Genomic DNA, 10707 nt, shown 5'->3' with positions numbered 1-10707 from the left:
ATGGCAGGCTCCAAATCGATAGTCATTTTTTATATTTTTTTACTAAAAGGCTACGATGGCGACAGGCACTTCACTACCGGCTTTGGTTTTAAAACTGGCAGTGATAGCTTCTGTCATAGTTGGTTGCTCAAACTGACACAGAAGGCCCAATTCAATATCGGTTTTTAAACTAAAACTGACAGTGATGTGTAGATGCTCCTCACATGCCAACAGTACTCCCATGACCACAACAGTTGGAACACTGCTTCCACCTACCACGACAACTTTAGTTCAGAAATAAAAATGTACCACGACTGCTAGCCCCTATAAAATGGCCCTCTGCCAGGAGCTAGCCTCTCCATGCATGTTGGTTTCAGCCAGGCCTTATCAGCCATGATACAATGTTTTCCTCTCACAACAAACTACATATATCGTTATGCATTGTAGTCCACCAAAATGGTGTACACATGAGGCCACCTTCACTGTTGGTTCTATTTAAAAACCGGCAGTGATGTCCATGCCCCCTATATAAAATAAACTGTCGGCCACATACATCGATCCCACCCACCCACGAACTCTCTGTCTCATTTCTCACATTTCACTCTCACTTCTCAAAACATCCACTCTCTCTCTCTCTGCATGATTTGGTCATGGCTCCTGTATTTTTCAATGGTATTGATGTGTTGTCTTCTCTAATATTCTATCTATATTCATTTGATCTATATTTATATTCATGTTTCTTTGCATTCTACATTTATATATATTCTTATTCCTTGCATTCGATCTATATTTAATTATGTTGCCACATTTTACTTGGAAGAATTTTTTTGTGCATATATTTTATGTTCATATTTTTTTTGCATTTTATCGATCAGGTGGTATGAACAACGGACCTCCCCCACCACAAGAACTAGGTTTCCACCCTGACGATGAGCCATTCGCTCCTAATGTGGCCATTCCACGGTTCCCTGTTACAGCTATTGTATGAAATATTTTCCAACATCTTTTATTTTTTGATGCTAACAAATAAGTGTAATTAGTTTAATATCATTGTTGATGCATATATGTCGCAGACTATATCCCCAATATATCATTGGCTACGAACAGCACTTAGCTGGTTCTTTATCTCGGACATCGTCGAGAACATGACATCTAATGCAAGTGGTCGGCTATGGACGTGTGAACTCAGTTTTTCATCCCTGTGAGGGGTTTAAATCATCGGAACCATATCCATAGGACGGGAATACAGAGCCCGGACGTGATAAGCGCCCAATTAAGTGCCGTGCACATCTATTTAGAGGCACTTCGACATATTTGCTATGTTGTGCCTGATATCTCGTGCTTCAAGGCACTTGCTTTCAATGCTGGTGATATCCTCGTCCCGCAAGCAAGCGAATGGTTTGTGAGCTACAACCATGCGGATGTGGTAAAATGGTCACTTATACCTGAGTCGTGGTTATTTGTTGTTTATTATTGTAATAACATTCTCTAATTTTTTTTCTTTTTCTCCGCATGCAGATTGCGCTACAGGACCTTATCTATGATGTATGTGGCTTGTGGGCCATTTTAGACCAAGCTACGGAGCAACTCGGGTATGATTGGGACTTCTACAATGAAAACCTTGGCCAGCTCACTATAGAAGGACGCTAGTACTACATAAGGATTACTAACAGGGGCAGTGGTCGTTCAGTAGGTTACTATCACACCCAATTTTAAGGATAAAATTGAATGCACTAACTCATGTGTGCCTAGGGATCAATCACACACACAAGCTGACAAATTACATAAAGTATCATCACAAGTGTCTCTTACATCAGATTCATAATATAACTTAGTCTTATACATCACAGCGGAAAATAAAAGGTAACTCTCTCACATGGAACACCTTCACAGGGAAGGTCAACTGGTTGACCCCAAGCCTAAAAATCCTCAGAAAATTCCTCATACCCGTTGTCATCTATTACCCATCCGGGATTTTTATCCAAATAAAGAAGATATACAAGCGTAAGTACGTCCCGTACTTAACAAGTTAACATGAGGTTATGAAGCTCAAAAAGGTTGACACTGGTTTACTACAGTTAGTATTTTTAGTAAGACAAGCTTTTATTATCAGGTATTATCAAATTATGCTTAAGCTCCCATTTAATCCCATAAGAACATATATCAGGGTCAAGTGTATCATATATCATCATAGAACATCTTAAGTGATCATCAATAAGTAACCAGTTATTCTGTGAGTTTTTCGGGCCGCTCATGACCGTGAGCATGGCTGTTATAATAGTTTGTTACCCCCTGCAGAGGTGGTGCACATTCATCGCGAGTCGTGATTTCCATATGCCCAGGTTAATTACTCCCATGTCACTGCCAAGGTGAGCGGGCAGGGTACACTATGAAGCCATTTCACAGGTTTCTCTAACAAGTTAGGGCCGCTAGGTTTCCTTAGCAGGCAGATATAGGAACCCCCTTTCCTATGGCACATATCCATCGCGGCTATACACATAGGAACAGAGGCAGCCCCATACCCAACGTGGCAAGCCCCTTTTACGCCATAAAGGTAACCTCTAACAAGCTAGAAAAGGTCCTATTACTGAGCTAAAGTCAGAGCCATATGACTCTCCCTGTTGCACTATTAGTCCAAGCTTTTGCCGACAGATAAGTCCTTATGGAGGGCTGGGAGCAACATGATCAAAAGTCATTTGCACCTTCGCCCTATGGAACAGTTGTTATAAATCATGTTATACTTTTAGTTCCATAGAACCATTCACCATCATATAGATCATGTTCAGTTAGAGCACTAGCAATCTACCCATATGCAATTAACCCATAGGAGTCAAGGGAATAAGTCATCAATGACTAGTATGTCCTTATGGTTACCAAAATTAGACACGTGCACATGAGTAAATGATTAAAGTGAATAGGACATCAAGGTAGACCCATGCTATACTTGCCTTGGTTCACAAACTCTTGCTGGTCCTGCTGGTCGTCGAAGAATTCTTGGTCTCCAACGTTCTCCTCACCGTCTGAACGCGACCAACACGGCAACATACAACATTCCAAAGGCATTCATGCAAAGCAAACATTCCTATAATTAGAACAGTACACCAAGAGTATAGAAAACAAGATAAAATATTTATGAAAATAATCTACGTCTCGCTACGATCACGTCAACGTGAAGTTCATAAAAAACAGAGCTAAAATGCGAAAGTTGTGATTTAAACGGGATTTCCTATAGTAATATATTTAATTAAATCTAACCATGAAATTTAAAAGTTCCAAACTTGACTAACAGTGATTCTAACATGTAGATTATGAAATTATGAAGCTAACGCAATTTGAACGGATCAATTTGGAGCTAAAACGACGATTTTATAAGCAAAACAGTTCAAATGGCATTTCTATAAATACTGAAAATGTACTTTGAACTAAAACAGTTAACTTTACGCTTTCAAAACGGGAAAGCATACACGGGGAAATACGCTAAGGACGGCGGGTTATATTTGGACGAAACTTGAGGGGCTCTTTAGCATAATCACCCGCGAAGGGGTATCTTCTAACGTGAACTGTAGGATCAAGATCGGACGGCTAGAATTAGATCAGGGGAGATAGAGCAAGGGGTGGTTGGCCGAACAGTGTTCTCGGCGGCAAGGCGCCATTACCGGCGGTGTAGAGGTCACCAGAGCATGTGGTACAGGGGCTAGGGGCCACGGTTTGGAGAACCGAGGGCACCAGTAGAGAGAGCGGGAGCAGGGGAACTCGCCAAGGCCAAAGAGGTGGCCGGAGGGTGTGGCCGTGGCAGTGGTGGCCATGGCCGATGGCCAGAGGTTGACGGCGCTCGCAGCTATGGCGCTAGAAGCCACAAAACTCAAATTAAACGGCATGGGGAGGTAGAGGGGAGCATGGGGGTCTCATCGTGGGGAAGAAAGGGGTCAGAGACGGCTCGGGGAAGGCGGGCCGCGCGGCGGTTCCGAGCTCGGTGGACGGCGGGTCACGGCGTCCATGGCGCGGTAGTCTCCTCGGGCACGGGTGACGCGAGAGGGAGCGGGGAGAGGCAGCAGGGGGGTGGCTCGGGCGTGGGCTCCGTTTTGTAGAGGCCGGGGCATGGGGGCGCTCCCATGACACGCGACGTGGGCGCGGGCGGCGGTTGCGGCTGACGCACGCTGCGGTTGCGGGAGGAAGGGGGCGGCTCTGACAGGTGGGGCCGGCTGTCAGCGGCTGAAGAGGGAAGGGGGAGGCGCGGCGGTTGCCCGCTGGTGCTGGGCCGGCGCAGAACTGGGCCGGCGCGGGGCGCCAGGGAGAGGCCGAGCCAGGCTGGCGCGGTGGGGAGAAAAGGTCAGCGGGCCGAAATGAAGAAGGAAGGGGAAAAATGAAGAAGCCTTTTTCATTTTATTTTAGAGTTTTTCAAAAGTATTTTCAAATGGATTTTGAATTCTTTTGAGTTTAAAACAAAAACCACTCAACATATGAAATACAATGCTCCAGCATGAGTGCATCAACATGTTACTAACCTTATATTTGATTTTATTTTCACAAAAAATTATTTCTTTCCTATATTTCAAAGTTCACATAATAACATAATTAAATCAAATCCACTTATTTTAAAAAGGCAGAAATTTTGAGTGTTACAATTCTATCCCCCTTAAGATGAATCTCGTCCTCGAGATTTGGGTGATTGCTTACTCAAACAGTTGGGGATAAGTCTTTCTCAGATCCTCTTCTTTTTCCCAAGTAGCTTCATCCTCTGTATACCGATTCCACTACACCTTGCACATCTTTATAGTTCGGCTTTTTGTAACTCTTTTGGCGGTTTCCAAGATCTTTATCGAATACTCTTCATAAGTAAGATCTTCCTTGACAACAAGTTCTTCCAAAGGAATTTGCTCTTCTGGTACCCTCAAACACTTTTTCAATTGGGAAACATGGAACACGTCGTGCACACCTGACAAACTCTCAGGCAGTTCTAACTGATAAGCTACTTCTCCACATCTCTCTAGGATCTTAAAAGGTCTTATATACCTTGGTGCTAACTTTCCCTTCATATTGAATCTTTTCACACTTCTCATTGGTGACACCTTCAAGTACACATAATCACCAACTTCGAAAGTCAGCTCTCTTCTGCGAGTATCAGCGTAACTCTTCTGTTGGGACTGAGCCACTCTCAAATTGTCTCTAATCATTCTCACTTGTTCTTCTATGTCTCTAAGGACATCGGGTCCAAACACTTGAGTTTCACCAGTTTGATTCTAGAACAAAGGCGTTCTACATTTTCGTCCATACAACGCCTCGAAAGGTGCCATCTTGAGACTCTTCTGATAACTGTTGTTGTACGAGAACTCTGCGTATGGCAGACTCTTATCCCAACTATCACCATACTATAGTGCACAAGCTCTCAACATATCTTCCAAAATCTGGTTGATCCTTTCAGTCTGTCCATCAGTTTGCGGGTGGTAAGCAGAACTAAAATTCAACTTTGTCCCCAAAGACCTATGTACTTTATGCCAGAATTGCGATGTAAACTGAGTGCCTCTATCCGACACAATTTTCTTGGGAACACCATGTAAGCACACTATTCTTTCCATGTACAACTCTGCTAGTCTTGCACCCGTATAGGTAGTCTTGACTAGTAAAAAGTGAGCAACCTTGGTGAGTTGATCCACTATTACCCATATTGAATCATAGCCTCTTTGAGTGCGGGGCAATCCTATGATAAAATCCATACCAACTTCTTCCCATTTCCATTCAGGAATCTTCATCGGTTGTAGCAACCCTGTAGGTCTTTGATGCTTAGCTTTCACTCTTTGACAAGTGTCACACAAAGCCACATACTCTGCCACATCTCTCTTCAAACCATACCACCAATACTTCTCCTTAAGATCCAAATACATCTTGGTACTTCCGGGATGTATAGAATAAGTAGACTCATGGGCCTCTTGCAGAATTGCATCATGGATAGCCTTCACTTCAGGTACACATATCCTTTTTTCGAACCAAAGAGTGCCATTCTCATCCATTCTAATCCAGGTGCCTTTCCAAGCACTACATTCTCTGCTATCTCCTTAAGTTTTTCATCTTCCAATTGACCTTTGCATATCTCTTGCTCCAAAGTAGGCTCTATCACCAATTCCATTGCATTAGTGACAAAACTCAAGTTGAGATGCTCCATTTCAGCACACAACTCTGCTGACATAATTGTCGTCCCAAGTCCATTAGCATAGCTCTTCCTGCTAAGTGCATCAGCTACGACATTTGCTTTTCTCGGGTGATAATGCACTTCCAAGTCATAGTCTTTGATCAATTCCAACCAACGACATTGTCTTAGATTCAGATCTAATTGGGTAAATATATACTTTAAACTCTTATGATCGGTATAGATATCACTCTTATGTCCAATTAGATAATGTCTCCAGATCTTCAAAGCATGAACCACAGCTGTCAATTCCAAGTCATGAGTAGGGTAATTCAACTCATGCTTCCTCAATTGTCTAGATGCATATGCCACCACTCTTCCTTCTTGCATAAGCACACATCCAAGGCCCAAACGGGATGCATCACAATATATAGAGAAGTTCTTGCTTAAATCGAGCAGAATTAATGCCGGAGCTGTAGTCAATCTCTTCTTTAGCTCATCAAAGTTTGTCTGGCATTTACCCGACCATACATACTTAGCATTCTTTTCCAATAGAGCTGTCATAGGCTTGGCTAGCTTGGAAAAACCTTCAATGAACCTTCTGCAGTATCCAGCCAATCCCAAAAAGCTACGAATCTCACTTACAATGGTTGGTGGTTTCCAATTCAACACATCTTGTACTTTGCCTGGATCCGCTGCTATTCCACCATTGGAGACAACATGACCCAGAAAAGAGACTTCCTTCAACCAAAACTTACACTTGCTCCGCTTAGCGTACAACTTATGTTCTCTAAGCTTTTGCAAGACCATCCTTATATGTCTAGCATGTTCTTCTTCAGTCTTGGAGAATATCAGTATGTCATCTATGAATACCACCACAAATTTATCCAGAAACTCCATGAACACCTTATTCATCAGGTACATGAAGTATGCAGGTGCATTGGTCAAACCAAAAGACATAACAGTATACTCATACAATCCATACCGTGTAGTGAATGTTGTCTTGGGTATGTCCGAGTTTTGAATCTTTAGCTGATGGTACCCTGAGCGGAGATCAATCTTGGAGAACACATGGGCTCCTCTCAACTGATCAAACAAATCATCAATCCTAGGCAAAGGGTATTTATTCTTGATTGTAACCTCATTAAGTGAACGGTAATCCACACACATTCGTTGACTACCATCCTTCTTATCCACAAAGATCATAGGTGCCCCCCATGGGGAAGAACTGGGGCGTATGAAACCTTTTTCTTGCAACTCTTTTAGTTGTTTCTTAAGCTCTTCTAATTCATTAACCCCCATTCTATATGGACGTTTAGCTATTGGTGTAGTTCTAGGTAATAATTCAATAATGAATTCAATGTCTCGGTCAGGTGGCATACCTGGCAAGTCATCGGGGAAGACATCCGGGAACTCCTCCATGACACGATCTTGTTTATTGGCTTCACCATCTAGCTGGTTCACTATGGCTGTAGGCTGAGCTTGCACTACCACTTCTACACATATTCTATCTCCATTGAGTGATGTCACAATCACATATTTCTCCTGACATGAATCAACATCCAGATGCCACTACTGATCCAAGGGCCAAGACAACCTAGGAATGACATCGATGTGTTTCTAGAACCAGTGATCGATGAACTAGTGGAGATGTTTGAAAAGGGTGTGTCGGATGTTTGGGACGAGTACAAAAAGGAACATGTCGCGATCATGGGAGTACTTATCGCTACAATCACCGACCTGCCAGGTCGAGGTTCGTTGTCTGGAGAGAAGACAAAAGGCTATACTGGATGTGTCGAGTGCTTGGACGACACCGATGCGGTAAATCTGCCAAATAACTCAAAGATAGTTTATATGGGACACCGTAGGTTCCTACCTAAGGATCACCCTTACCACAGGAACAGAAAAAATTTCAACGGTACTATTGAGAAATGCTTAGCTCTAAAATATCGAGACGGGCCTGCGATACTTCGAGAACTCAACAAACTAGAGGTAGTCCTTGGGAAGGGAGACAATGCAGTAGCAGCGCCTGATGGGAGCATTTGGAAGAAAAAATCGGTTTTCTGGAAACTACCTTACTGGCCATTTCTGAGTGTACGTCACTGTCTTGATCCCATGCACATCAGTAAAAACATGTGCGCTAACACTCTTAACACCTTGATGGACACCGGGGGGACATCGAATGATTCACTAGTCACACGCCTGGACATGCAACACTTGGGAATCAGGAAGGAGCTGCATCCCGTGGAGCTAGAGAATGGCCAGTTTGAACTTCTAGTTGCATCATAGACATTGAAGAAGGAAGAAAAGCGTGTGTTTATTTCTTTCTTCAATGAACTCAAAGTCCCGATGGGCTACTGTGCGAACCCAAAGACGCTAGTGAACATGAGAGAACTCAAGTTCAACTATGGCCCTATGAAGGCCCATAACTGTCATGTCATTATGACTCAGCTGCTCCCTGTTGCCCTGCGTGGTATCCTCCCCCAAAGGTCCACGGCCCAATCATAAAGCTTTGCTCGTTCTTCAACGCGATCTCAAAAAAGGTCATTGATGTGTCCACGCTAGAGCAGCTGTAGTGGGATAAAGCCAAAACTCTCGTTAGGCTTGAGATGCATTTCTCGCCGACTTACTTTGATATCTCATTGCATCTGCTCATTCATCTTGTTGACCAAATTAGAGCCCTTGGCCCAATGTACCTGCATCAGATGTTCTCTTTCGAAAGATTGATGAAAGTTTTCAGGAGGTATGTTAGGAACAGATTCAGGCCAGAAGGGGGCATGGTTGAAGGATGGTGAATGGAGGAGGCCATTGAGTTCTGCACATATTATCTGGACATCAAAAGGGTCGGAGTTCTAGAATCTCGTCATGAGGGAAGACTACGTGGCAAAGGAACGATCGGGGAGAAATCTGTTACAGTAGATGACCCTGTTTATTGCAGACAGGCACAGTTCGTTGTTCTCTAGCAAGCTGAGGGTGTGATGCCATACATTGACAAGCACAAGCAATCGCTGCAAACTCTGTATCCGAGCAGGTCATAGGCTTGGCTAGATAAAAAAACATAAGGAGGAATTTGTCAGCTGGTTGCGACGTCGCTTGCTTGGAATAAAGTTGGGTAATCAACTGGATGCCTTAGCCAAGGGACCTTCGTGTACATATCTTAAGTACCAAGGGTATGAGATCAATGGATTCACATTTTACACAAAAAAGCAAGATGTAAAGAGCACATACTAAAATTGTGTTCGTTTTGATGCTCACAACGAAAATGGCAACGTGCAGGTGACATACTATGGTTTCAGAGCTAGCCTACGGTCCATTGAAGGCAGCTCTCTTTCACTGCCAGTGGGTCTGGCTCGAGGAAATCAACACTGACAGCGAAGGGTTCACTACCGTTGATCTCACTAAGACCGCATACAGAGATGACCCATTCGTCCTTACAAGAGATGTTATGCAAGTCTTCTATGCAAGGTACAACAAGACAAAAGGAAGGCTAAAAGTAGTCCTAGAAGGGAAAAGAAAGATTGTCAGTATTGATGGAGTAACGGACGAAGAAGACTACAGGGGCTATCAGGAAACGCCTCCATTCAGAGCGAATGTACCCCTACCTATCCTTCAAGAGGGTGACGAACCTGCTTACGTACGAATTCATCACAATGAGGCCCTCATTGTTAATGCACCTAAAGATAGTTAGATTATTGTTAACTATATAATCATTATGCAGACGCTATATCAGTAATTCACACTAAATATTTAATTTATATTTTGTGCGCATCTCTACAATTTAATTATTGACTATGTAATCAAATATTAAGATGATGTTCACAAACACTATTATTTGATAATTATAGACCATTAATTAATTATCATAGAATTAAATAATCAAGACACAAATTTTTGTGTTAATTTAGAATATAAACTAACGGTATTATTTCTATTAATAAATAAATAAAGAAAAGCAAACTAAGCGAACTCCCTATCCTAGCTCAGCGGTTAAGGCCGCGCACTCTGTACTCTGAGACCCACGCTCGAATCCCAGGCGGGCCAAACTTTTTTGATTTTGCATTTATTATTTAGTAGCGCATTACGACAGGATAAAAGAAAAAGAACAACTAATTCTAACGTAATCCCTATTCTAGCATAGTGGTTAAGGCTCCAAACTAATAACCTAGAGACTTGGGATCAAATCCTAGGCTCAAAAAAAATTTATATTTTTTATAAAAAGGCTATGAGACTATGATTTTTTTTATATTTTTTTACTAAAAGGCTGCAATGGCGGCATGGCCCTTCACTACTGGTTTTGGTTTTAAAACCGGCAGTGATAGCGCTGCGATGGCAGGCTCCAAATCGATAGTCATTTTTTATATTTTTTTACTAAAAGGCTACGATGGCGACAGGCACTTCACTACCGGCTTTGGTTTTAAAACTGGCAGTGATAGCTTCTGTCATAGTTGGTTGCTCAAACTGACACAGAAGGCCCAATTCAATATCGGTTTTTAAACTAAAACTGACAGTGATGTGTAGATGCTCCTCACATGCCAACAGTACTCCCATGACCACAACAGTTGGAACACTGCTTCCACCTACCACGACAACTTTAGTTCAGAAAT

The sequence above is a fragment of the Miscanthus floridulus genome, chromosome 1 (assembly GCF_019320115.1).
Source record: "Miscanthus floridulus cultivar M001 chromosome 1, ASM1932011v1, whole genome shotgun sequence".
Taxonomy (NCBI): domain Eukaryota; kingdom Viridiplantae; phylum Streptophyta; class Magnoliopsida; order Poales; family Poaceae; genus Miscanthus; species Miscanthus floridulus.
Note: the sequence above shows the minus strand (reverse complement) of the source record.